Source organism: Petaurus breviceps, unplaced genomic scaffold (assembly GCF_028583685.1).
Source record: "Petaurus breviceps papuanus isolate PSGF00001 unplaced genomic scaffold, PetGlider_PUasm1.0 90823, whole genome shotgun sequence".
Classification (NCBI taxonomy): domain Eukaryota; kingdom Metazoa; phylum Chordata; class Mammalia; order Diprotodontia; family Petauridae; genus Petaurus; species Petaurus breviceps.
Genome location: NW_027187352.1, coordinates 19184214 through 19212163, shown reverse-complemented (window position 1 = coordinate 19212163; position 27950 = coordinate 19184214). Strand labels below are relative to the sequence as shown.

General features: G+C 41.6%; 1 protein-coding gene across 3 annotated transcripts in view; it reads left to right on the top strand.

Moving 5' to 3' along the window:
* Window positions 1-241: 241 nt before the first annotated feature.
* SYTL2 (synaptotagmin like 2) overlaps window positions 242-27950 on the top strand; it is a 157248-nt gene continuing 129539 nt past the window's right edge. The window contains exon 1 of one of the 3 annotated variants that reach the window (XM_069071003.1): window positions 242-422. The gene's annotated coding sequence lies outside the window, so the exon portion shown is untranslated. Of the gene's footprint in view, window positions 423-19857; window positions 20556-27950 lie in introns of those variants that run through there. The other 2 variants (XM_069071005.1, XM_069071006.1) reach the window with 2 other exon arrangements.

Genomic DNA, 27950 nt, shown 5'->3' with positions numbered 1-27950 from the left:
GAGAGCCAGGAGAAAAGACAGGAGCAGGGAAAAAGGGGCAGAAAGAGAGTGAGCTGGACGAACTGTGGAGTTAAGGAAGGGAAGAAGTGAAAATTGCAAAGAGAGAGGCCCTAGAGAGGGAGGCGGGGAGGGAGGGTAGGGGCTGCGCCCCAGAGACAAGACTTGGGAGCGGAGAAAGTTCCGAGGAGGGTGGGACGGGGGCGGGGCGAGTATCGGGAGGCCGCTGCTTATTGGTTAAAGCTACCCAGCCTCCCCTCGCGTCTCAGCTCCGGGAGAGCCGCACACCTTCTCGGCTCGGGTTGCGGAGACACGGGCTGCACCTGGGCGGAGGAGCGCGCATCCGTGAGAGTGGCTGGGGAGACGGCGCCGCGGCAACCGCCCGGGAAGAGGAGGCACGAGCGCCTTCAGAGCCCCAGAGGAAGGTAAAGGCGCTCTGCGCCGCCGGGGCGCTGCCGGGTGTGCGCGAGTAGGCTTTTGAGGCACCCGGGGTTGGGAGCTCGGTGCAGCCAAGGTCCCGCGACTAACCCCGGCGTGCAGATAGCAAGAAGGGAGGGAAGTCAGCCAGAGTTCTTGAGGGGACAGGGTGCCATGGGGTGCGTTCGGCCGAATGTCGGCACAAAGATAGTGCAAATTGATGGGGACCCGCTATAGTTTCCCTCTTCACCAGGAGCTGAGGCTACAGAACTTTGGGACCGCCCCAAGGTGGGCCAGAGGTTGGGCTGGGCAGCGTCCCAGTTTCCTCACCTGTAAAATCAGAGGTTGGGCTTGATGACTTTTAGGTCCTTTGCAGCTTTATGAGTCTTTTGAGGAGGACACTGAGCTTACAAGCAGGATGCTTCTCCCTAGACCTGTTTGCTGAGTTACTAAGGCCAAAGTGGAAACAGTATTTCTTCTAAGTAAGTTCTCTAGTGAAGAGAAAAAAGAATAGGGGTAGATAGATGGGGCACATTTCTTCTTTGAAAATGGGCATTTATTTGAGAATTCGAATGTTTTCGCCACCCAGACACATACTTGTCCACGGAACCACCGAAAGTAAGTGCAGGGAGTGACCTTAAAGATAACCTTTCTAGTCCAAACCCTTTTATTTTACCAAGGAAACTGATCCCCAGAAAGGTTCAAAGACTTCCCGGGGAAACACAGCTGTAGTTAAGCAGAGCTGGTGCAGGAACCCAGATCTTCTGCTGTCAACTGCGCTTTCCTCTACACCCAGCTTTCTGTGCCCCGTGGGATTTGGCCAGTTTCAGTCTGGAAAATCAGTAGTTGGAGAGCCCAAAAGATTTAGGGCCCATTAGCAGAGATTTAAGAATTGTCGTTCTCCATTTTACCTCACTGGAACTCCAAAGAGTTGTGGGCCATTGTCATTAAAATTTAAAAACAAAATGCCAACAACTGAAAAATAAATGAAATCGAGTGTTAAATCTTGAAGAGCAGCTGCTTGCTGGGTACAGCATAGGTCACATACTGCCAGTCCCCCTACTGCACAGTAGGCTGTGATGGAAGGATAGATTAGGGGTGGCATCACCATGAATCATGCTTTAGGTCTCCTGACCAGTTCAGTGGAGCTTTGTGGTTTAAAGACACAGTTGTAGTCTTCAGACAAGCAGAACAACTTGAGTTTCAGAAGAAGTATGAGGTAACATTATCTTTCAATATCTGAGCCACCGGTGCTAAGAGGGAAATAGCTCTAGCGATCAGCTAGTGAAGGCATGTTGGTAGTCACGGGTACATAAAAGACTGAAAAGAGCTAATTTGGTGGGTGGATCCAACAGATCCCTTCTTTTAGTTTCGGATATGGTCATTCTAAGTGACTGCGAGGTCCCTGCAAAATAACACTATGCCTTCTCCCACCACACTCCTCACATTTTTATCAAGTTGCAAAGTTAGGTGCAAGGTACATATTCAGCAACCTTGAAGGGGAAGACATTATATCCTTGCAAAAAGGATATAATGCCACAAAGGGGTGTGTACCTTAGGAAAAAGGGAGCAGTTTTATCTTATTTGATTATGCACTGGAGGGAGGCTTATAGGCTGATTGTTTGTTTAAGAGCCTTAGGAGTACAATGTATGTGTGATGACATAGGAACTTTACCCTGTCTTCCCTTTAGTACCACTTTTTGTATCCTCTCCTGTACTCCTGAATTACCTCCTTGAATGAATACCACCTAAACTCCAGCAAAAGAGCCCTTGTGTGTGTCGGAGGTAGGAGTGGATCTGGGGATGTCTCTAGTTCAAGTGAAAGATTGTCTGGCAGCATCTCAACCAGTGGACCTATTCCTAGTCTTTGGCTTCTGAATGTTCCTCACTGTTGCCATAGGGGCTTCTCTCAATCTGTGCAGCGTTCTACACACTCAATAAATATTTGTTGAGAGCATGAATAACCACCTTGTTACCTATAGATGCAGGGACCTACAGAAATACACACAGAAGTCAGTCTGTGTATCACCACTCTGATACCACCAAATACCACCCTTTGTTAGGAAAGGCTGATCTGAATGGGGCTGAGTGAGTTTTAAAGAGTCCCCAGTGTTGCCAGGAGTTTACTGGTGATAGACTTCCTGGCTATCCAAATAGTTTCCCAAATGCAGCATGTAAGGGCACGTCTGGTTTTTATTACAAGAGATAATATGATTTAATGTTGTCCCTGCTTCCTTCCAAGGTCGGAAAAGAGAAGAATCAGATGGTCTTGTTTGACTGGAGACTTTGTCCCTCCCTGCATTTTAGTTATTCCTTGCATTTTTCCACTTTATATTACACAAAAATCGAGCTTTCCAACCCCTTGGCAAGTCAAGCTAAACCTGGGTTAATGGAGAGAGTGAATAGAGTGTTAGACTTGGAGTCAGAAAGAATTGGATTCAGATCCCACCTCTGACCCTAGCTCTTTGATCACAAGCAAGTGATTTCATCTTTCTTATCCTCAGTTAAAATGGCCTCTCCTTTAAAATGGGGTCGTTAATCCCTATAACATCTACCTTACAGGGTGGTAAGGGAGACCAGATGAGGTCATGTGTGTAATGAGCTTTATAAACCTTAAAGTGTCAGTTTTTAGTACTGTTAATACATGTTGATTATCAGCTTGCGTTGGCAATTTTGTTTAGTAAATAGGGCTGAGAAAGGAAGACCTGGGTTCAAATCCTTTCTCTGACACTAGTTTGGTGACACTGGACAAGCCATTTAACCTCTATGGATCTCTAGTAACTCTGTAGGAATTAATCTTAACAAGTCACAGATGGGCTGAAATCAGCATCCACGTGGAGCACCCACACAATGTCTTTTCCCAAGCACAGTTCTTTGTATTCAAGGGAGTAGACCTAACTCAACTCCCTCATTTTATAAAGAAGAAATTGAGGCCCAAAGAAATTAATTACTCGATTACTCAAAGAAATAAATTACTCAAGGTTATATCAAGTCTGGACAGAGAGGTGATGGCTAGCATCGCTTGCTGATTTTTTTATATTTTATTGTAAAAATATAACAAAGCAATATTTCATAATAATATTTTATAGTATTAATATTTTTTATTAATTTTTATCTTTGAGGATATATAAATTGAAAAGAACCAGTTTACTTTCTCCAACTTTAAGAGCCTGTCAGTGAGTGAACTGTGAACAAAAAAAAAATCTGAATGTTGAAACTTTTTGGTTTTGTATGTAGGTCCTGAGGGCCTACCTTATCACTAGTTTCCTGTGCTATTTTAGTTTTGCTGTAGGAATAAGTATGAGGTTGCTGCTGAGATCACCAGGTCATGGTGGGATGCTTTTGAAAGTCTCTGATTTATATTCATGGGAAAAATATTAAATGTTAAAATACAAGAGGAAGTTTTCAATCAAAAGGTTTTTTTTTTTTGCTGATATTTAAATGTATTGGAAATATATGCAGGCAAGGCCTCATGACAAATGTATTATTTAATTTTAAAAAAATCATTAAACCTGTGGGGAAACCAGAAGCCCTTAGTTAGATTTGTTTGTTTTTAAATGAGATGGCTGGAATCAAACTCTTAAGATTTTATTCCCATCTGTAGGACTTAAAATAACAATCAAACATTGATTAAGCACCAATGATGATGTGCCAGGAAGTGGGATAGGTCCTAACAAGAGTGTGCTGATAATGTTTAACAACCAGCTCTCCAGGTGGGGAAATGTGCATTTGACACGTTCTCAAATCTAGACTATTAACAGAATATTAAATCAAGCTCTAACTTGAAGTTTGCTAGGTTCCAACGTTTAAATGCTTACACTGAAAATTTAATAATCTGCTCCTTAGAGTTGGCTTCTGCATGCCCTTGGGTGCCAGAATACAAAGATACAAATGAAACAGCCTCTGACCTCAAGAATTCTAGTAGAGCAAACAACAGGTATTTGGATTGAGTTGGGGATGGGCATAGCGGTGGAGGACTGAGGGACCAGGAAAGGCTGCATGCAGAAAGTGGCACATTCTGAGTTTTGAAGGAATAAAGGGACTCTAAAAAGCAGTAGTAATGAGTACCGAATGGAGAGGGAAGATAAGAGTATGGTGTGTGAGGAAAATCGAGAAGTACCCTCTGGCTGAACCATAGAATATGGGGAGGATAATTATATGGAACAAGGTTGGAAAGGTTAAGTTGAGGCCAGGTTGGAATGATATTTAAAATCCAGTTTATTCAGTATATTTCTTAAATCTTAAAATGGCACTAAGATTTTTGGAATATACCCTGTATTTGATACTAAAAGCAATAAGGAACCTTTGGAGTTTGTTGGGAAGGGGAGTGACATGGTCAGACTTGTACTTCAGGAGAATCACTTTGGCAGCCATGGCAGATGAATTGGAAAGGAGACTTGAGGCAGGGAAAACAATTAGACTGTTGTAATAGGGCAGGCCAGAGGCATAAAAAGAGAGGCTGAACTCTAGAGTGTTGGCCCTGTGAATGAGATAAAGGGATGAATGTAAGAGAAGTTGTGGAGATGAATCAACCAACTTGGCAACGGATTAGATAAGTGGGGTGATGGAGAGTAAGGAGTCAGTGATTATCAAGATAAAGATTGTGATCTTGGGTGGCTAGAAGGATAGTGTTATCCTTGACAGAAAAAAGGAAATTTGGGGTGGATTTGGGAGTAAGATAATGAGTTGTGTTTTGGACATTGAGTTTGCATTGCCTATGGGACAAGAAACTTGAAATGTCCAATAGTAAATTTTAGACACATGACTGAAGCCCATGGAAAAAACTAGGGGTGGATATGTAGATCTGGAAATCTTTTACATATAAAGATTATAATTAAACCCATGAAAAGATGATGAGGTCACCAAGTGAGAAGAGAAGGCCCAGGACAGATCCTGTGAATACATCCAAAATTAGCAGATATGATAATGAATGATTGAACCAGCAAATGAGACTGAGGTGTGATCATATGAGTAGGAAGAGAAGGCCCAGGACAGAGCCTTTGGATACATCCAAAATTATTGGGTATTATGTGAGTGATAAACTAGCAAATGAGATTGAGGTGTGGTCATGCAAGTAGGAAGAGAGCCAAGGGAGAGCAATGTCAAGAAAAGCCACAGAGGAGAGAGTATCCAGGAGGTATACAAAAGGTGGTCAAACGAATGAAAGGCTTCAGAAAGGTCAGTAAGGATTAGAAATGAGAAATAGCCCTCAGATTTGGTCAATTAAGAGAACATTGTTAATTTAGGAGAGGGAGCCTGTAGCAGCAAGCACCCCAAGCGTCCTCAAGGTTTGCAGCTACCACAGGTTCTTGGATCTGCTTTGTTAAAGGAAAGCAACTTAAAATGGGTTAACAAGCTTACTTTAATCAGTCAGACCATATATCGTTTACCTTGTTCAGGGCAAAAAGGTCAGCACCCTGAACCTCAAAATATACAGGCATAATTATCAAGACAGAAACATCAAGTAGACAGATTTCCAAACTGTCCAACCATTACATCCATACCCAGTCAACATCTGGGTTTCCACATTCTGGGTTTTTCAAAGCCGGGGGACTCTCAAAACGGCTTCCCAGAATTCAGATCAAATCACAGAACACTTCTCAAAGTGAGTCCCAAAACAAAGCTACACATCAGTGCTTATATGGCCTTCTCCTGGCTCAGAGAATGTAACAACCTTTTTGACCCACTGGCCAATCAAAAAGTATCTTCTGAAAAACAAGCCTCCCTCCCCAGGCTTCTGGTGCACTTTAGCCTAGGGGCAGGGAAGATCTTTAAAATTTACATTCGCATTACAGAGCCGTCTTAGCTGAGTGATAAGGATGGAAGCCAGATTGCAGGAGATTGAAAAATTGAGTAAAAAGAGAGAAAGTGAAGGCAGTGAGTGTACAGTCTTTCTGTCTTCCTCAAGGTTGGCTGTGAAAGGGCTGAGGTGATAAAGGGTAACAGCTAGAATTGATGGTCAGTTCTTTATGGAGGGTTTTTCAAGGAGAGGAGAGGGACACAAGCTCATTTGTAAGGATTATGTCAGAAACCAGTATATAGCAAATAGATGAAAAAAAAAGATTATGGGGAATCCTGTTGGAGAAGATGGAAAAAGATGGGATTAAGAGTCAAGGAGAAGCATCACTTCATCAGAGGCTGGAGAGAGTAGAGAAGAGAGTGGGGGACTGATGTTCAGGAATCTTGAGATGTAAAGAAGGGGAGAAGAGGAAGCTTCTTCAGAAAGGTGAATGGCCTTTATTTTCTCAATAGAGTATAAGTTGAAGGCCTCAGTTGAGAATCTGGATGACTTGAAGAATAAAAGACTTAGAACAGCGACTGTGAGGAGTGAGATAAACGTGTCAAACTCGGTAGGAATAAAGATAGACTTGTTGCAGTGAAGTCCCAGTTCAGATTAGATAACAGATGTATAGTGGAGCTTGTTGGTCATTAGACACATTATCTCATTTGGTCTATACTCTATCACTCCTCCAAATTTCCCTTTTTCTGTGGGTGGCTTCACCATCCTTCCGGTCACAACCTTACAATGATCTTAGACTCTTCCTTCCTCCTCATTCCACATATCTTATCAATGACCAAGTCTTATAAATTCTACCCCCACCTTCCCTCTCTGTCCCCTTCTTTATACTCACATAGTCACCACTCTAGTTCAAGCCTTTGTCACTTTTCACCTGGACAGCTGTAGGAGTTTCCTTCTGTAAGTGTTCTCTCTACTTACACAATGCCTTTTCCCAGTCCATCCTCAGTTGATCTGCATCTGCCAAAGTAATCTTCCTAAAGCATGGGTCTAATCCTATTATTGCCTTACTTAAAAACTGTCTATGGCTCTCAGTTCCCTCTAGAATTAAATGCAATTTGGCTCCAGGCTGCCTTTCCAGACATTTCCCATTATTCCTCTTCAGCAGCTGTGGCCCTGCTGAACTGGCCTACTTGCTGGTCTCAAACTCAGCATTCTGTTTCTCCTTTTCCCAGGTTCCATGTACACATACATGCTCATGTCCTACATGCCTGAAAGATGTTCCCTGCCTTGTCTCTTAGTACCTTTAATTTCCCTTTAGAGTCAACTAGAGGCTTCTTTTCACAAGTAGTTTTGCTGATTTTCCTGGTTGTTGGTATTCTTTCAATCCTCTGATTTGGTCAGATGTTGTGTCCTCCCATATTTGAAGGCAGAGACTTTTTCACTTTGTCTTTGTATCCCCAGAATCTCATTCACCACCACATATACGGGAAGCCCTTAGTAAGTACTACGGTAGCTGAATGAATGGCCAAATGACCTCTTAAGGTTCTGTCTTGCACTAAGTGTATGAATCTGTGGTTTTACGCTCAAATGAGGACTAGAAAGTAGTATCACTGGAGGAAGTACCCATACTGATGAAATTTTAAAGTATAAACCTTAACTAAGATGAGATGGGGGGGGAGAAAACCAAAGGAATTTGTGCTGGGAAGTGATGGGTTAAGTATAACTATGTCAGGAAAAATCTGGTGGTTTCAGTAAACCACTAACTGGTGTAATAATGCTAGAGCTGAACGTCAATGCCAGACTAGAAGTATGACCTGAGAAAACTGGCAAGTAAAGCTTCCCTTACACTTAGCTTTACTTAAACCCTGTGGAAGTCCAGTTTGGGAAATCAGATTGGGCATCCAGTGGAACAAATGTAACAGAAAAAAGAAAGGAGGTGGAAATTCATGGAGAGGGTAACACGATATAACGGAAAGAGCAGTGGTCTTGCAGTCAGGGAAGATTTCAGTTCAAAATTCCATTTTTGATACTTCTTAGGGTGGACAAATCATGTAGCCTTTCTCAGGATCCATTTTTTTTTTTTTTGTAAAATGAGGAGAATAAGAGAATACTTACCTTCACAGGGCTATTGTGAGAGTAAATAAGGTGATGTATTTAAAACACTGCCACAAACTGTAAAGAGATATGTCAGAGTCAGTTGATTGCATTATGATATGTGTTGATGTTATTGAGTCATTCTAGTCATGTCTGACCCTTGGTGACCCCATTTGGGGTTTTCTTGGTAAAGATATTGGAGTGGTTTGCTATTTCTTTCTCCAGCTCATTTTACAGGTGAGGAAACTGAGGCAAACAAGGTTAAGGACTTACCCAGGGTCACACAACTAGTAGGTATCTGAGGCCAGATTTGATCTCAGGAAACAGAGTATTCCTGATTCTAAGCTCAGTGCTCTGTCCACTGGAACATTTAGCTGCTATTTTGATATTTAAGAAACTTTAAAATTCCATTTTTTTTTTGCATAGTCACTTCAGAGTTCTGATGACTAAGATATGCAACTTGTCTTTATATATGATTAAATTTTGTTTTTATTGTTTTTGTTCCTCTGTTTCTCCTCCCAACCCTCAAGTCCTTTTGAAGTGGTATTAATGCTATTATTTGGGCAAACTTGTTAGAATGCTTAAGACTATTCTTAGAGGAAAGGACCAATTTGTTATCTAGTAGTAAAATGCCACGAAGACTGACATATAATTGTAGGCCATGGAGTCAGAACTGTATTTAGGCAGCAGGGCATCCAGACACTGGAATGATGTGAGATTCTAAAGAGGGTTTTGTCTGGATGGGATACTATAGGGTGTTCTGTCTATGGGAAGAAATACTCCTTGGTCACTATTTATCTGCCATAGCTTCCCTCATTTTTGATCAAGAAGGAGGGAAAAAAAAGTCACAGCTTTAGAATTGGAAGGGACCTTGGAGGCCATCTTGACCAGCTCCTTCATTTTATAGATGAGGAAATGATCCTGAGAAGTTGTAACTAAGCAAGTTTATACAGATAGTTAAGAGACCAGGGGTTTGAACAGTGAGCAGTCAGTGAAGACCTGGAAGAGACCATTGTGTTGGCATTTTGGGTTTATGTTTTCCACTAAATTCTTGGACTCTGAACACCCAGTCCATAGTATGCTGAGTTTTTTTGTTGTTCCTTTTTTTTGTTGGCCCTTTGTGACCCTATTTGGGGTTTTCTTGGCAAAATACTGGAGGGGTTTGCCTTTTCCTTTTCCAGTGTATCCAGTTGGTACATTTTGTCAGGAAAGCAGAGATTAAATGACTTGCCCAGGTTCATATAGCTAGGAAATGTCTGAGGCTCAATTTGTACTGAGGTCTTCCCAACTGCAGACCCAATACTTTATCCACCAAAACCCCAGCTGCCTATGCTATTGTTAGGAAGTATTTAAGATTTCCATTAAGTAGTTTTGCATTTTATTCTAAGCTAGGGATTTCAACTGTTGTGGCAACACACAAATTTTACTTTGTAAACACAGTAATAAATATAATAACACAAATATAAAAATGCTTCACGTTAGTGTGCATTTTCCAGCTTACAAAGTTCTTCACAGTCAGTCCTTCCTCACCTACTGGTGAGGTCAGGAATGCTACTACTTTTTTTTTTTAAGGGCAGTTGGGCTAAAGTGACTTGCCCAAGGTCACACAGCTAGTTTTTTGTGTTGTCTGAGGTCGAATTTGAACTGAGGTCCTCCCGACTCCTGGCCGGTGCCCTATTCAATGCGCCACCTAGCTGCCCCAGGAGTACTACTTCTTTAATACTGCAAAAGATGTTCCTTCCAGGAACAGATCACAGCCCCCTCCCCCACCTTAGCAGACTGCCTCATGAATTTCTGCACCATCAAACTGATTACCCAGATCTCCCCAAGGCTCTCCATACTTAGCTAGTCCGGTCCTCAGGTGAGTCTGTTGCCAGGCCTGCTACACTCCTAGCTTTTTCAGCTCTGTAGCATTTGCCAAAGTTTTCATTTTACTGGAATAGCCTTCAAGAAGGGGCTGGGTTATTCTTTGATCCACTGACTGTGATACCACAGTCACCAGATCAGGCCCTGTGCTAGGTGCTGGGGATACAAAGAAATGTCCAGCAGGAGCAGAGAATTCAGGGATTGTTGCAGTAGTGCTGGTGAGTGGTAGTGAGAGGCTGATCCAAGGTGGTGAACAGAGAAAAGGGAGGAAAGTGAGAGATCTTGGGAAGGCAGAAATAACAACCTCGGGCAGTCAAATTGGATTTTTATAGTAGGTGAGAGCAGAGAGCTGAGGGTAATGTCAAGCTTTATCTCCCTTCTCTGTGCTTTTGCACTGGCCTTCCCCCAGGCCTGGAATGCCCTCCCTCTACCACTTAGGATTCTTTGTTTCTTTTCAGATGCAGGTCAAGGACCAACTTCTAAGGCTCCAAATTGTGGAATGTTAATAAGCCACAAATAAATGCTTGTTTGATTTATTGATGCTCACAAAATCCATAGGAAACTTCCAAGCTAATTCCCACAAGGCCCCCATATAGATAGCATAGGTATTTTTTGAAAAATATTTTTTAGGAAATAGGACCTTCAACATAGTGTCCTGGGCCTCAGTTTTCTCCTTTGTATGATGAGAGTTGGCCTAGATGGCCATTTGAGATCATACCTAGGCAGCTAAGTGGTATAATAAATAGAGCACTGGCCCTTTACTTGGAAGACCCAAGGTCAAATCTGGCCTCCAGTGTTTGCTCGCTGTGTGACCCTGGGCAAGTCCCTTAACCTCTAGCTGCCTCCGTTGTGAGGATAAGATGAGATGATATCTGTAAAGTGCTTTGTGAACCTTAAAGCTTTATATAAATGCTGGCTAATCTGTCTGTAGATTTATGAGCTATGGATGACTAAAGCCTAATAGTCAATTGGGATCCACTTTGCTGTATAGCAGAGTACTCTGTGTCTTCGTGCTCCATGGTCCTTTCTCTTCAGGAGTCTATAAGGACAGGTGAAAATGACCTAGGCATGGTTAGTGATGATGTCAGGCTTAGTAAGGTCAACAGGATCTGTGGTGACTTTCATCTGCCCTTGACCCCATCTTTGTTTCTCAAAACTCACTGTCCCATTCAACTGCCGACATATTAACTTCCCATTCCTCTTTTGAGTACATCTAGTAATCATAGTAGAACACAGTTCTGCCTCCCCCAGTTACAAACTCCTGGTGATTCTATCTCAGACCATCCTGACCTCTGCTGGTTCTCCCATCCTTTGCCTCTCTGACCACTGTTCATTTTCCATCACCTTTTTTCTCTATGTGCCCGTCTTCACATCTGGGGAATTGGGGGCACTCGTATTTGTATGAGATGTTACAGAGCCCATCATCTAATTCTGTTTTCTTCGTCATGTGTCTCTGTTTGCACTGTACTGTGCTCTCAGTGTATCTCAATCTTTGAATAAGCTAGTCACATCTCAGTGACTGTCTAGCTCCTGCCATGACAATTAAATGCATCTTGAGATCCCAGATGCCCTACATAGACCATTTGTAACCACTGAATAGGGTCAGTTAGTCAGTAAGAGATTCTATGGGGAGAGGACTAAGGGGGGAATGGTACAGGAGGGGGAGAATAATAATAATGATGAAGGAAAGAGATAGGTTTCAGCCAGATTATGAAGGGCACTAAAAGATAAACAGAAGATTTTATCTTTTATACTAAAGGCAATAGAGAGGTCTTGAAGTTCATTAAATAGGAGAGGGACATGGTCAGATCTGTGTTTTAGGAAAATCACTTGGCAGCTATGGGGAGGTTGGACTAGAGTAGGGAAAGACATAAGGCATGGAAACCAATTAGGAGGCATTTACCATGAATCTAAGTTAAGAGGAGATGAAGGCCTGCATTAAGGGAGTAGCTGTGTGAGTGGAAAAAAATGGTCATAGGTGAGAGGGATTGTGGAGGTAGAAAACACACAATTGGGCAGCTGATTGGTTATCTGGGGGTGAGACAGAGTGAGGATTCAAGGAAAGCTGCGAGGTTGTGGGAGAATGGAAGGATGGCAGTGCTTTTGGTAGAAAGAGGGGGAAGATTGGAAGATGACAGTTTTGGAGTGTTGAGTTTGAGATGCCTATTAGGAAGTTGGTCAAGTGGGGTTGAATTCAGCTCAGGGTCTGAGAGAACCTGGGGCTGAGTCAGGCACACTTAAAACAGAAAAACTCATGGAGAGGCAAAAATGATTTTATTTCTTGTTCCTAGTTGGGGGTGTTAGAAAAGAAAATATATTTCCATAATAACTTTAATAATAATGAAATTTACGCAGTAATTTTTAAGGTTTACAAAGTCCTCTGTGGGCCTCAGTTTCCTCCTCTGTAAGGTGTATTCCAGCTCTGTCATTCTAGGAGTCTGCATTGGTTCCCCTGGACCACAGGGTGCTAAGCAGACCTGGTTCCTTTCCCCTGTCTATTAATGATACCAGTTGAGCGTGCTGCTGTGGTTGTGGATGGGAGGGGTTGAAGGATGGAGGTGGGGGGGGGTGATCTGCTCAGTCTGGCCCGCCACTACATCAACCCTACAATTTTAAGTGTTGCTGGACTTTAGTCATTCCTTTCTGGCACAAGTTGGGTTGGTGCTTTTATCATCTGTGAGCAATCGTTATCAAATTTAAAGAATATAGGGTGAGTTTTTAAAATTATAGGAGTGTGGAAGGGGATGGAATTGAGTGGTTTGGGGTATCTTTTTCTATTCTTGTGTATTTCACACTGAGATGCTTTTCTGGATGATTTTTCCAGTATGAAGACATGGAAAAATCCTGGAGGGATAGGAGGACTTTGGCTCCTAAGAGTCTACTGCTGGTAATGTGCTAGGCTTGAGGGTTGAACATTTGGGCCTGAGGTTAGAACATGAATTGATGAAGTGATAATAACTGGGGTATATGCTTTCATTCTTCCCATTCCTGGATACTAGGCTAGATTGGGTCCAGCTTTAGGAAGTGAGCATCTGACTTTGGGGAGGAAGGATTCCTTTTTATCTAGGCTGGCTTTGGCAGGCAGAGCCTGGCCACAGGTCACCACCGGGGCAGAGGGCCTGTGGTTGGTCACTTGGGTCCGGGTGTTTTCTTGGTTCCCCACCTCTGCCCTAGATAGAGCTTCTGAATTGGTCTACAAAGACTGAGTGGTAAAGTGGGTCATTGGAACTGGAATTAGATGTGGATTTGAAACTTGATGTAGAGACTATATAGCTGTAACTTAACTTTTCTCAGTTTCTTCATCTGCAGAAGGGGTATAGTGATTATCTACTTCCTAGGACTGAAAGTGCTTTTTAAGTTACAGTGTGCTATATAAATTGGATTTCTTTATTGTGTTGGTGGTATCTATAACTCCTTTTTATGGCAATTTATGGTATTCTCTCAGTCCTTTCAATACCACTGGAGGCTGGGATGTTTCCGGGGCTACTTTTTATTAATCAAAAGGACAATGTTAATGGAGATTCAACTTTTTGAGAAGTTATTGTGGTCCATTAGAAAAAGCAGTGTCTCTGGAGTCAGATCCCAGAGCTGATGCTCACTCTTTGACAAATCACAGCTTTTCTGGCCATCTATTTCCTCATCTGTAACATGAAGGAGATGACCTCTGAGGTGCCTTCCTGCTCTACACCGATGCTTCTCTGATAATATAGCATATTACTTGAGATTTTAAGATTGGGTGGGATCTTAGATCATAACCCACAGGATTTTATAGTCGAAAGGGCTGTTAGAAGACTTTATTTTAGAGATGAGGAAACAGATGTTATTTGCCTGAGGTCACACCAGCAGTAAGCTTTAGTTAGTTTTTAAACTAAGGTGGTTGTTCAGTCCTGTCTGACTCTTCATGACCCTCATGGGCCACACAGTCTATGGAATTTTCTTGACAAAGACACTGGAGTGGTTTGCCATTTCCTTCTCCATTGGATCAAAGCAAATAGAGGTTAAGTGACTTTCCCCAGGGTCACACAGCTAGTAAGTGTCTGAGTCTGGATTTGAACTTAAGTCTTCCCCACTCCAGGCCCAGCACTCTGGCTACTGAACTATCTAGCTGCTTCTTTGAGCCCAGATACTTGGACTATAAATTCAACATTCCTTCCACTATACCACACGCAGCTCCCAGAAAACCAGTTCTTCCTCTTCTCTGTGTCAGCCTTGGCCAGAATTAAACAGTTGTTGGGAAAATAATGAAAAATTAACTTTTTTCCCCTTAACTCTTGAAATTTTTCTGATTGACAGTTCCCTTAATTACCAGTTTAATTTAAAAGCAGAACCCAGCCCCAAATGCTGTGACCTGCAAGAACAAAAACCTAAACAAACAGAAAATCATTCTGTGAACTCAGGTCCCCCTGATTAGGGGCCAGAGATCAACCAGAAACAAGTTGCTGGGTGGTTGGGAATGTGAATGCTTTTGACTTGAAGATGACTTGTCTCTGCAGTGATCAGAGATAAGGGAGTAGTTTTATAGTTTCTTTTGTTGTCCTTTTAAGTTCACAGCCCTCCTTTTGAGTCACTGGGAGTTTGACCTCAGGAAAAAACTGGGGGCCTTGGTCTGTTTTAAAAGGAATTGCATAATGTGGCTAATTAACTGGGACAGTCAATTAACCTCGGTTTTGCTATTGCATCAGATGAGGCATCTTCAGCTTGGTACTACTGTTCATTGTAAAATTTGTAACAAAACATTGTAACTCAGGGCTCTTACTTAATTAAGTCGGGGAGGGCCCTGATAACTTCCTAAATCAGATTCCCCACTCCTTTTGCAACCTACCTCCTGGGGTTGTTGTGAGGATCAGATGAGATAATAATTGTAAAACCTTTGGCAGTAGAGCCTGGCCCATGATAAGTACAATATAAATATTGCAGCCAGGTGGTGTAGCGGATAGAGTGCTGGGGCTCAAGTCAGAAGACCCATCTTCCTGTGTTCAAAGCCTGCCTCAGACACTTACTAGCTATGTGACCCTGGGCAAGTCATTTAACCCTGTTAGCTTCAATTTCCTCATCTGTAAAATGAGCTGGAGAAGGAAATGGCAAATCAGTCCAGTGTCTTTGCCAAGAAAACCCCAAATGAAGTCACGAAGAGTCAGACACAACTGAACCACAATGTTATTATTACTGATAAAAATATTAATATGTCATAAGACATAACTGGAAGGGACCTTCATCATTTAGTTTCATCATATTACATGGGAGGAAGGAGAGGCCCAGAGAGGTAAGGGACTTGCCTCAGGTCACACAGTTAAGCTGAAGAGCTGTGTCTGAAGGATTTATATGTAGCTTAAAAGGATATTTTTATTAATATCTTTTTTTTAATATTCTGGTCATTTCCAAATATGTATCTCCCTGCTCCCCCCCTACCCAGGAAGCCAAGTCTTGTAACAGAGGAAAAAAATAACTCCAGAAAACTAACTCATGGGTGGAATCTGGCAGTATATGCCGTCCTCCAAACCCACTGTCCCCGAACTCTTCAAAGAAGGGAGGAAGTGAATTTTCTCTTCTTGTCTTCAGAGTCAAAAGCCTGGTTGGAGTCATTTGTTGTAGTTATTTGAACACCTGCTCCATGGCCAGACCTCCTGATGCCAAACACTGTTCTCTCTCCATCGCCCTAGATCGGAGGAGAGTCTTAGCTGATTACTTGGTTAGCGCTAGATGAAGAGAGGCAGGATGCTGAAGCATTGAGTTTGATGGAGTCAGGAAGACTCAGTTTCCGCTCCTGCCTCTGGCCCTTACTAGCTAGCTGTGTGGCCATGAGCAAGCAGCTTAACCCTCAGTTAGCCTCAGTTTTTTTCACCTTTAAAATGGGAAGAACATCAGTTGGAGTTGTTGTGAAACTCCAATGAGATGATGTTTGTGAAATGCTTTGCAAACCTTAAAAAAAAAAGCACTCAGCTATTATTAGTGTCCATTCAACATAATGGCGTGAAATCTTCACTCTCCCACTGTTTCTTTGGTTTCTGTAGCGATTCCTATGACAGGAACTTGAGATTATGCTTCCTATCTGAAGGCAAACCCTTCAGACTCCCGAGAGGAGATGCAGCAGCATGAATCTCATGTATATCTTCAAAATTCTTGACAGCTAAGCTATGACCCCTCTCCCTCCCCTCTGCCACCCTCAAGCCCTTGGCAGAATCTTTAAGGGATTTCTTGTTGCATCCCATCGACATTCCTCACCCTGCTTGTCAAGGTTCTACTGTCTATCAGGGGTGGGGACCCTGCAGCCTCGAGGCCACATGTGGCCCTCTAGGTCCTCAAGTGTGGCCCTTTGAGGATCTAGAGTGCCACGTGTGGCCTTGAGGCTGCAGGTTCTCCACCCCTGGCTAGATGAACTTATTCTGTCTCATTTTCACTATAGCTACAAAGATTTATGTTGCCTGACATTCTTTATCTTAAAAATGGGGAAATGAGGTCCAGATAAGTTTATATGCCTTGCTCTAAGTCCTTAACATACTTCAGTGGATTTGTGATCCCATAGATGTGGCACCTCCATGATAAAGTGTCTGCAACACTGGACTTGAAGCCAGGAGGGCATGAGTTAGCATCCGGCCTCAGACATTTACCAGCTTTTTGACCCTGGTCAAGTCCCTTAACTTATGTCTGCCTCAGTTTTTCTTGTGTGTAAAATGGAAGTGATAATACTAAGAACAAAATTGTGAGGAGAAAATTGGAAAATATTTATACGCTGCTTTTCAACTCTTAAAGTGCTATAGAAATATTTATTATTATTTCTTTCATCAGAATGTCAGCCTATTCACTACTGATTTCTTTTTTCCCAGTTCTTGTTCACGTCCTCCCGTAAGTCCCACACAGAAGATCTGCTCAGGGCACTTCTTCAGTCGTTTCAGTAGTGTCTGACTCTTTGTGATCTCTTTTGGGGTTTTCTTAGCAAAGACACTGAAGTGGTTTGCCAATTACTTCTCCAGCTCATTTTCCAGATGAGGAAACTGAGTCAAACACGGTTAAGTGACTTGCCCAGGGTCAGTGTACCAGGAGGCAGCATTTATATAGCAATGTCAGCAAAGCACTTTATCTTGGTTATCTCGTTTGATCCTTACAACAACCCTGTGAGGTAGGTCCTATTATTATCTCCATTTTACATTCAGATGAGGGAACTGAGGCAGAGACATTAAGGCACTTGTCTGTGGTCACATTTAGTAGGTGTGTCTGGCAGGATTTGAACTCTGGTCCTTCTGACTCCAAGTCCAGCATGTTTTCTCCACCCGACCTAGTCGCCCCTTCTAGGTTTCTCAAGTCTTTTGATATTCCAGGGTTATCAGTTTCAAAGAGCTGAAATTTGAACCACCAACTTCAAATCTTCACTCATATTGTCCACTTTCCCTGGGATGACCTCCTTCTCTCTCTAACTCCTATTCCAATGGTGTCCAATTTACAAAGGTCAGTTAAAGCCGATTGTGTCTCTGAAAAACTTTCCTTAACTACTCTAACCCCCCCATTTATCACCTCCATATTCCCACAACACTTTAAGCCTGGATCATGTAATTTTCATCATTACCTGGTTTGTTTTATTTCATGTGTCTCAATTTTGTCTACTGAACTAGACTGTAAGTTGCTTGAGGGTAACACACATGTGCTTCTTTATCCCCTATAGCACAGGGTAGGAGAACCTGCAGCCTCGAGGCCCTTTAGTTCCTCAAGTGAGGCCCTTTGACGAAATCCTTAATAAAAAGATTTGTTCTGTAAAACTTGAACTCAGTCAAAAGGCTGCACCCAACGACCTAGAGGGTCACACATGGTCTTGAGGCCACAGGTTCCCCTGACAGATGCTCAGCTAATAATGAATTGATGGAAATGGGAAATAGGATGATGGGAATTCACAGAAAGGAACAACTTTAAAAAAAATTGACTGTGTTCCATTCCACAATCTCTCAATTTTAGATGAGTCATTCTGTATATAGGACTCTGATTGCCTAACCAGAACACAGCACTTCAGCTGGCTCATTTATTAGCTGAAGAAGAGATGGCAAAGTGGTCTCTCATCAGTCTTTAAGTACGTACTTAAAAAGCCATCATCTTGATGTTGAAGTTTGTTATCTTTCTCTCACACCCCAGCTCCCCTCTTGACTTTGCTGTTTCTGTTGGCTATATAATCTGCCCTGTCTCTTGCCTTAGAAGTCTAGGTGTCAGTTTGGAATGTCTTTCTCCTTCATCTCTCAAGTCCAGTCAATTAATGTAAGCCCCTAGATTTTGGATGAGATATTTGTAAATTGCTCAGCAGAGTCCCTGGAACATAGAAGGTGCTTAATAGATACACACCCACACATTTATTTATTTGCTCAGCTCCTACTATGTTCCAGAGACCATGCTGTTTAATATACATGTATCTCATATTTGCATATCTACCTATCCAAATATAAATAAATTTATATTTATATATTTACATATGTATTTAAATATAAATGCCCAGTAAAGTCTGCACTTCTCTACAATCCAGTGCCCCACTATCTTTCCAGGCCTCATTCTGTACCATTCCCTTCTACGCTCTGGGGCAGGGGTAGGGAACTTTGGGCCTTGAGGTCAAAAGGCCCTCTGGGTCATCAAGTGCTGCCCTTTGACTGAATCCAGAGGGTGGCACTTGACATCCTGGAGAGGCACATGTGGGCTCAAGGCCACAGGTTCCTCACCCTTTTGGCGTATGGGGTGTTGAGGGTTTGCTGAACCCTTTTCAGAGCTGCTCATACACCTTTGGTGTTTACCTGGCCCTTGGCTCTCACCCGTGCTGAGTTAGGAAGGTGTCTGCATTAAGCCCGTGAAGACTTCTCCCCAGGTGGAACAGGTGGATGGGAACAATTTGTTCCAATGACCATGAAGGTGCCTGAAGCAGGTGCTGTGGAGAGTTTAGAGCTTAGTCAGCCATTGAAGATGCCAAGGTCATCCGATGTGTCCCAGGCCATTGCCAGTATTGTAACTTTTGTTTTGCCCCTGGACTGTGATGACTCTGGAAGAGAGAGTGAGGCTGACAGCTTTGTGCATCTCTGCTACACTAAAATCCAGGTCACCTGAGTCAAGCCTTCACCTCAGCATCATTGGTCCCTCTTCAAAAAAAGAACACAATCAACAAGCCTGCCCTCTGGGACTGTATGCCACGCTCCCATTTTGGCTTTAGATGTTTTCCCATCTTCCTGCCTTTGTTGACACTATTCCAAGTACCTAGAAGTGCCTTTCTTTGCCCTCCACCTATTGAACTATTGTTTATTCCTTAAAACCTAAAGCTGAAAATCAAGGTCCATATATTTTCCAAACTATTTTAGCTTCTCCTCTGGCTGCTGCCCAATTCAAATGCCACTTCCTCCTTGAAGCCTTCCTTGATCCCCATGAGTTGGTAATGATCTTCCTGCCAGAGCCTTTTGTAACACTTGGTTTTATGTTAATGTTTTTTAGAGTTATCAGTAAACTACTTCCTAATTGCAGTGTTTGTGTTTTCTAAACTTCATGGCTTCCCCACATCCTAGGATGGTGTTTTACACATTAAATTATTGAGATGGATTGTTGAACAGCTGTCCTTTGTTCACAATGGATAGGACAAGAGGCGGGAAAATGATCATTCCTAACAGTTTTTAAGTTTGGCATTGAAGAATTTTTGTACTTATGTTGGTGAGCAGCTGTTCTCTCTGACCACAGCTGGTGGGATGAGGAGGAACAGGAGGGAGGATTTGGGATAGACATTAGGGAAAACTTTTGACTATAAAAACCGTGACAAACTCTTCCAAAAAGAAACTGTGGGACTTTTTGTCTCTGGAGATATCAGAGGAAAGAGTAGATAAGTATCTTGCTGGAATTTTAAAAGGAAACTCTTCAAAGGACTGTGTCTTTTTCTATATCATTGTAAGTAGTGTATTTATCCATTTGACAAACATTTTTGGATACTGGCTTGGAACAAAGGTCTGTATATTTTCCTAACGTTCCATTCTTCATATTACATTGATAAATTTTATTTTGATGCTGCTGATCAACTTAACCACACAAACTACCAGCAAAGTAGATTCCCAGAAAACAGATTAGCAAAATAGTATTGGACCTAACACATACAACCTTATGCTTTTGAAATAACTTTATTTTTAAAAGGAGGGTTGTGTGCTTCACCTTTAATAAGTGTCAATGCTGTCCATGTATTTTAACTGATTTTGGTTGCTGTTTAGTATTTTTTTCTATAGTTGTTTAGTCATTTCAGTCATGTTTGACTGTGACCTCTTTTGGGGGTTTTCTTGGCAAAGACACTGGAGTGGTTTGCCATTACCTTCTCCAGCTCATTTTACAGATGAGGAAACAGGCAAACGAGGTTAAGTGACTTGCCCTGGGTCACACAACTTGTCTGAGACCAGATTTGAACGTATGAAGCTGAGGATTCCAAGCCCTGGACTCTATTCACTGCACTGTGCGTATATTATTATTTTGATTCTGCTTTCTGCATTATCCAAGATTCTAATTTTGGGGGGATTTGTATCTGAAATTCACTTACCACCATCTTCCTTAAGATCAAACTTCAAATCCCAATTTGTTCTTCTAGATTAGAGTATTCCTCAGCTTGCTTTCTAGGGGCTGTTGGTGATCTGCTGTCAAAAGAGCTTCATAGGACACTTTTTTCTCTGTCCCCTCCCCTGACAATAAGCCCTTGAGCACACTTAAACACCCTCCTCCTCCTCCCAGCAAGCTAGAAGAGATCCTCGAGTTTGTACTTCTAATGCCTTAAATGATTCCCACTCATGGGACTCTTGTGTTAGAAGAGCTGGGATGTTGTGATGTTCTTGAACTAGGAATCATACATTCTGCAATTCCTGTAAATTGTACATAAGAGACCCACAGATGTTAGACCTGGGAGCGACATCTGAAATCATCTAGTCAGACCTCTCTCCTTCCTTCCCCAGCTCCTGATTCATTGTCAGAAAGAAAACTCAGGTTCAGAGAAGGTGACTTGCCCAAAGTTACTTAGCTAGTTAGTAATGGCAGAGTAGGGACTCGCCATCTGGTTTCTCACCATCTAGTCCAGTCCTGGGGTTTTAAAAATATATTATTCCGACTCTAGAGTCAGCATGGTATAGTAGGTAGAATTCATATACTCCCTCAGACATAAGCTATGTAGTCACAGACAAATGACCTGATCAGTAAGCATTTATAATTATATTATAAATTATAATTATATTATAAAGATAGAAATAGTCCCTGCTCCTGAGGCAGCTACATGGTATGTTGGAGAGCTGGGCCTGAAGTCAGAAAGAACTGAGTTCAAATCCAGCCTTACATACTTAATAGCTATGTGACCCAGGGCAAGTCATCAACTTCTGCATGCCCCCTAATTTCCTCAACTGTAAAGGTGGGGATCCTAAGCTTACCTACCTCCTGGAGTTGTTGGGAGGACCAAATGAGATAGTTTGTAAAGCTCTTAGCACAGGTGCATTGTAGATGCTCTATAAATCTTAAACTCTCCGGGGCTAAGTTTCCTTTCTCACAGGATTGTTGTGAAGAAAATAGAACAGACAAGTTTTAGCTAGGATGATTACTTACTGGCTCAGGGAAGGAGGAGGGGATGCAGGGGTAGAATTTGGAGCTCAAAACTTTAAATAAAAATGTTTTAAAAATTTTAGCTAGGAAAACTCATTATTTACATTTATATTACCATTGAATATATGTGTATATATATCAAATATCTGTGTGCATGCATACACACAAATATAAATATACACATATTTATATATGTATATACACACATACACATATATAAACATCTAATAAACTTTTCCAAACTATTCTTGAAAAAAAGGTTCCTTTTTGGAAGAAGAGAAATAGAAAACCTAGGAACTTAGAAAAGATCTAATCTGCTTAATAGTCCATTGTACTTTTTATTCGAAACATTTATTACAAACTGACTAGACATAATGTACTGTACCAGGCACTGGGGAGATACCAAAGTAAGCCACAGTCCCTCATCATCTGAAGCGCGCTGTGTCATAGCAGGAGATAAAACATGTACATAGATATCTGAAGTACAGATTGGAACGTGAGAAATGTGGAAGAGCCTTGTGCCGAAGGCCAACTCCCACAGAGCAGGTAGCAAAACCGCAGTTGAGTGAAATAAAATGTCCAGTAATGTCTGTGATGAGGTATAGGTGACTGTCTCCACATTCTCAAAGGCTGTGCCAGTGGAGTGTAAAGTCTTGGAACTGGAAAGCTTTGGATCGAGCCTAGTTTTTCTGTGTGTTTTTTCCCCCTGTGTTTCTACCAAGGATCAGCTGAGCCAAATGCAATGAGAGCATCAGAAGATCAGGTGGCATGTAATGATTTTTTTGGCTGTACCAGTTCATCTGACCATGTGCTGATGTGTGCCATGATTGTATACTCTTGGTAGAAGGAATACCCACACCAATTAAATCATGCATCATTTATAATTTTGAAGACATTGAGGGAAATCTAGTACATTTTCATTGTATACTGGATAGAAAATTGAATTTGGAGTGAGATGATTGGAGTTTTAAGTCCTAACTACATTAACTGCTGCTTTTGTGACCTTGGGTAAGTCAGCTAATCTCCAAGCCTTGGTTTACTGATCTGTAAAACAGTGATTACATTCACACTGCCTACTTCAGGATTGCTAGAGGAGGGTACTTTGTCAGCCTTAAAGGATTATATAAATGGGAGCTAATATCATGACTATTGCTAACAATAAAATAATGTCAAATATCTTCAGAATTCCTCTTTCTAGTCCAAATGGCCATACCTGCTACAAATGGCTCTGTTTTGTGTATTTTCTGGTCCTTTGGAATTTAGCTTTGACTTCTTATGTCAAAGCCTGTCCTGGTTCCCCTTAATGCTAGTGATTACTTCCAACCTATCCTGTGTAAATCTGTGATTACTTCCAATTTATTCTGTCTATAATTTGTCCATATTTGTTTATATGTTGTATTCTGTTAGCTTATGAGCTCTTTGAGAGCAAAGACTGTGTTGTGTGTGTGTGTGTGCGCGGGCGTGTGCGCACGTGTGCTTAGCACAGTGCGTGGCCTGTAGTTGGCTTATTAAATGATTATTGACTTGTCTTGAATATGCCTCCATAGTGTCCATAATCATATCAGGATGAATTCTGGATTTGGGGCACATTCCAGGGACAGACAGATCAATTCTCTCCTGTCCAACCGTATGTTATAGCTTAGCAAATATCTCTTCTTGGAGACACCTATGTGTAAAGTATTTCTGGGTGGGAGAGGAGGAGGGGATCATGACACATCCAGAGCAAATATGCTTCCAAACAACTGTTCAGAGACAAGCTGCAATTCAGACTAACCCTAAAATCAAATAGTTTTCCCAGGAAAGAAAATAAATACGTACTGCCTCAGATTCAACACTTGCTCCCTGCTTGGGGAGATAAATATGCTTTCTGAGAGTGTCTTCAATGCAAATGACATTTCTCTATAACTGGGAATGATTCTTTGAGAATTTGAAGGGTTGTCATGTGGAAGAAGGATTCAGTGTTCTTCTGGGCTCACAAAAGGCAGGCAAAACTTGGGAGCTGTAGGTTCAATTTATAGGGAGATTAATTTCTGCTCACTATAGTGAAAAACTTCTGACAACTTTGTTGTTCATTCGTTTCAGTCATGTCCAGCTCTTTGTGACTGCATTTTGGGGTTTTCTTGCCAAGACACTGGAGTGGTTTACCATTTCCTTTTCCAGCTCATTTTATAGATGAGGAAACTGAGGCAAACAGGGTTAAGTGACTTGCCCAGAGTCACACAGCTAGCATCTGGGGTCAGATTTGAACTTGAACCTTCTTCTATCTAGGCCTGGCACTTTTTCCTAACTGCACTACCTAGCTGCCCTCCTAACAGTTTAGAGTTGTTCATAAGTAGAAGGGACAGACTTAGGAGGTTGTGGACTTCCTTTCTGTATTGGAGGGAATAGTCAGGAAAATTAGGGAGTGGGAGGATATCCTCAATCAGATATGGACTAACCTAGATGGACTCTTAAGGTTCCTTCTAATTCAGGTTCTGTGATGTTCTGGGGCCCAAGACAGTTGGAACCTGTCAGAACTTAGGAGGGCATGGACTTGTTCTTGAACTTGGAACCTAGGAATGGTTACATTTTGCATGTGAATTTAATGCATATCTCCTATCCTTTTAAGTTTCTTTTTCCCTCTCTGTCATTACCACCCCTAGTTTTTCCTATCCTCTACTGTTGCCCACAAACCTATACCCTTTACTTTGAGTACTATTATCAGGAAAGTTGTCCATTGATTGTAGGATACTTTGAGCTCTGCAGAAGCTCCACTATATCATATATATATATAGTTCACTATATTATAATAATTTATTTTTTTTAATGATCAAATACTACTTTCTTCTCCTTTTCACCTGCCTAACCCTGAAAAAAGAAAAAGAAGAAACAGCCCTTATAAGAAATGGTCATACAGAGTTAAACAAAACAAATTCTCATACTGGCCATGTCCAAAAATGTGCATCTCATTTTGCACCTCTTTTTCAGGAGGTGGGTAGCATTCATAGTTATCAGTCATTTGGAATCATGGTTGGTCATTGTGTTGATTGGAGTTTTTAAGTTTTTCAAAATTGTTCATTTTTACAGTGTTGTTATAATACAAATGATCTTCCTGGTTCTGATAACTTCACTCTATATAAATCTTCTCGGTTTCTCTGAAACTATCTCTTCATTTTTTTTTTTTGCTTTATTTTTTTGAGGGTAGTTGGGGTTAAGTGACTTGTCCGAGGTCACAGGGCTATTTTTTTGTGTTAAGTGTCTGAGGCCTTATCTGAACCCAGCTTCTCCAGGGCCGGTGCTCTATTCACTGCACCACCTAGCCACCCCACTCTCTTCATTTCTTACAGCACAATAATATTCCATCACATTCATATATCATATCATAATTAGTTTAACCATTTCCCAGTTGATGAGTACCCCCTTTGTTTCTAGTTCTTTGCTACCACAAAAAGAACTGCTTTAAATATTTTTGTACTTACAGGGCCTTTCTTCTTTCTTTACTCTTTGGGGGTATAAGTTTAGTATATTAATTTCTTACATGACTCATCTCGAGAAGGAAAAAAAAATAACTCATTTGGGACAGGCTTCCCAAATCTTCGTCACTGGAAGGAGGAGACCATGTGAAGTACCAGAAAGACCAGAGGAGCCTGGCTTTGGTGTGAATGTTTACTCTGCTCCATGTTTGCTGTGTGCCTGGAAGAGTGAGTGAAGTATAATGGAAAGAGAATTGTATTTCAAGAAGACTTTTAAGGGTTCATATCTCACCTCTGCTATATCCTGGCTTTCAGTCCCCATTAGGATTCTTTTGAGGATTAAATAAGATAACATGTAAAGTACTTTGTAAGCCTCACATGTTTCTTTGGCCCTCGGATTCATTTGTAAAATAAAGTGGCTAGTTTTTATAATCTATATAAGGTCATAGAAGCCCAGAAGAACAAGCTGAATCCTTCTTCCACATGACAACCCTTCAAATTCTCAAAGAATCATTCCCAGTTCTGGAGAAATATCATTTACATTGAAGGTAGACTCTCAGAAAGCATATTTATCTCCCCAATAGGGGAGAGGTCCTTCCAATTCTAAATTCTTTGATATTTCCTAAGTAAAGTAAGGAGTAGTTAGTTGGCATTGTGGAGAGAGTACCTGGCCTGGAATCAGGAAGACCTGAATTCAAATTTGACCTCAGATACTTACTAACTGTGTGACCCTGGTCAAGTCACTTCACCCTGTTTGCCTCAGTTTCCTCATCTGCAAAATGAACTGGAGAAGGAAATGGCAAACCACTCCCGTATTTCTGACAGGAAAACCCCAAATGGATATGATTGAAACTGCCCAACAGCAAAGTGAACTGCAGTATTTTAAAAGAATGACCAGACTGACAATAACCAAAAAATGTATTTCTTTCTTGTAGGATCAGACCGTATGCCCTTCCAATTAAAAAAAAAAAAGTTAAATGAATACTTACTATTGTTAACCACTATTATGGCAAGAAGACCCATTTAGAATTTGTTGTTTGTTGTTCAGTCATTTTCAATTTACAAACCAGGTTAAGTGACCATGTAGAATACAAGTTAGTAAAAGGCTTTATTCCATATATTATAAACCTAGGCAGGAAGAAGAGTCTATTGGCACATAGAGAAGGATTTCTCAGCCTTTATGGGGCAAATAGGCTTTTGAATAGGATTCCCTTTCCACATCCTTATAGTATATGGAAAACACATCATGGTACTGGGTTCACAAATAGCTACCAGCTTGTTTGTTGTATTTCAGAGGAGGGCAAAGAGATTTATTAATCTCTTAGTCTTTTGTTGATGTAGGAGTCTGAGACAAGTCAAACTGTCTTTTGGTTGTCTTTGCAAAAGAACTGGGGCAAAAGAAGGCACAGTATGGGGAGTAGATGTGATGTCCTGTGCACACTGGAAATAGGAGGTTATCCTAAAATGGCATCACTCCTCTCCAGACATGGAGAATATAGGATCCTTTTCCTTCTGCTACCACACCTCTAAACTGAAAAAAAAAAAAACAACAAAAAACTGAGACAGATAGACTTGTAAACTTTTTTTTTTTTAAGCAATTGGGGTTAAGTAACTTGCTCAAGGTTACATGGTCAGTTATTTCTGGGTGTGGTGCTAAGTATCAGAGCCCAGATTAGATCCCAGGTCATCCCAACTCTGGGGCTGGTGCTCTTACTCCCTGAACCATCTGGCCGCCCCTAGACTTGTAATCTGACTCGGTCAGAGCACTCACTGGGGTTAATGATGGGACCAAATGGGAACCTTGCTCTCCTGACCTTATCTGAGGTTATCTTTGAGAGGCAGGTAGGGTAGTTAAAAAAAAAAAAAAAAGAGCATGGATTTAGAGTCAGAAACCTGAGCTCAGGGTGAAGCTGCACCATTTATAAGCTGTATGACTTCATCACTCTGCCTCAGTTTCCCTATCTATATAACCTTTGTACTTCCTCATTCACCACAGTTGTGATGTGGGTCAAATGAGAGAATGTATCAAGTGCTTTGTAACCACAAAGGGCTATTATGAGATGAGTTAAGTTGGTAATTATCACCACCAGCCCTAAGGCAAGTATTATAATTAAAAAAATTTTTTTTGGCCTGGTAAGATGTTAAGCTTAAGAAACACCTCATAAATGTCCTTACATAGTAGCTGGATTTTGAGAGCATCTAGATGGTATGACTGGCCCTTTGCTGCCTCCATTCAGATGGCATGATGAAGAAAATTACTGTTCAATCCAGGAAGAATGCTGGGCATTGTTTAATTGTAGTTGGACTAAATCCAGTAGTGTCTATTAAAACTACTAAAGGAAGATACCAGCATTCTTCATCGGAGGACTGGAAGCAATTGTCCAAAAGCATCTGTTCCCTGTGGAAGGCAGGGGCTAGGGCTGGTGCTTTCTCTTGGGATCAAGACTATATTTTCAATCATCAGGTTGCTACTGGTGACCAGAGATTGAGGAAAGTCTCAGCAATCCAGTATCACTCCCTGGCTGACTTGTTTCTGAGTTACTGAGGGAATTTGCCATTGAAAACTTGAACACAGGATTGTTATTCTTGAGTTCAGTCAAGGATGGAGAGTCTTGGGGAAGGGCTGTGCTAAATGTTTGCAGTAGGTGAAGTCTCCTGGGTGTTATTGGTGGAGTCAGATGCTCATTGCCACAGTTCTTCTGGGCAAAGGCCTACCTGGTAGAGGCTAGAGCAGTGGAGAGAGAAGAGGGGAATCCTGGAGACAACAGTGCCTGAAACGTGGTACCAAGGGAAAAGAACAGAGACTACAAGACTGACAA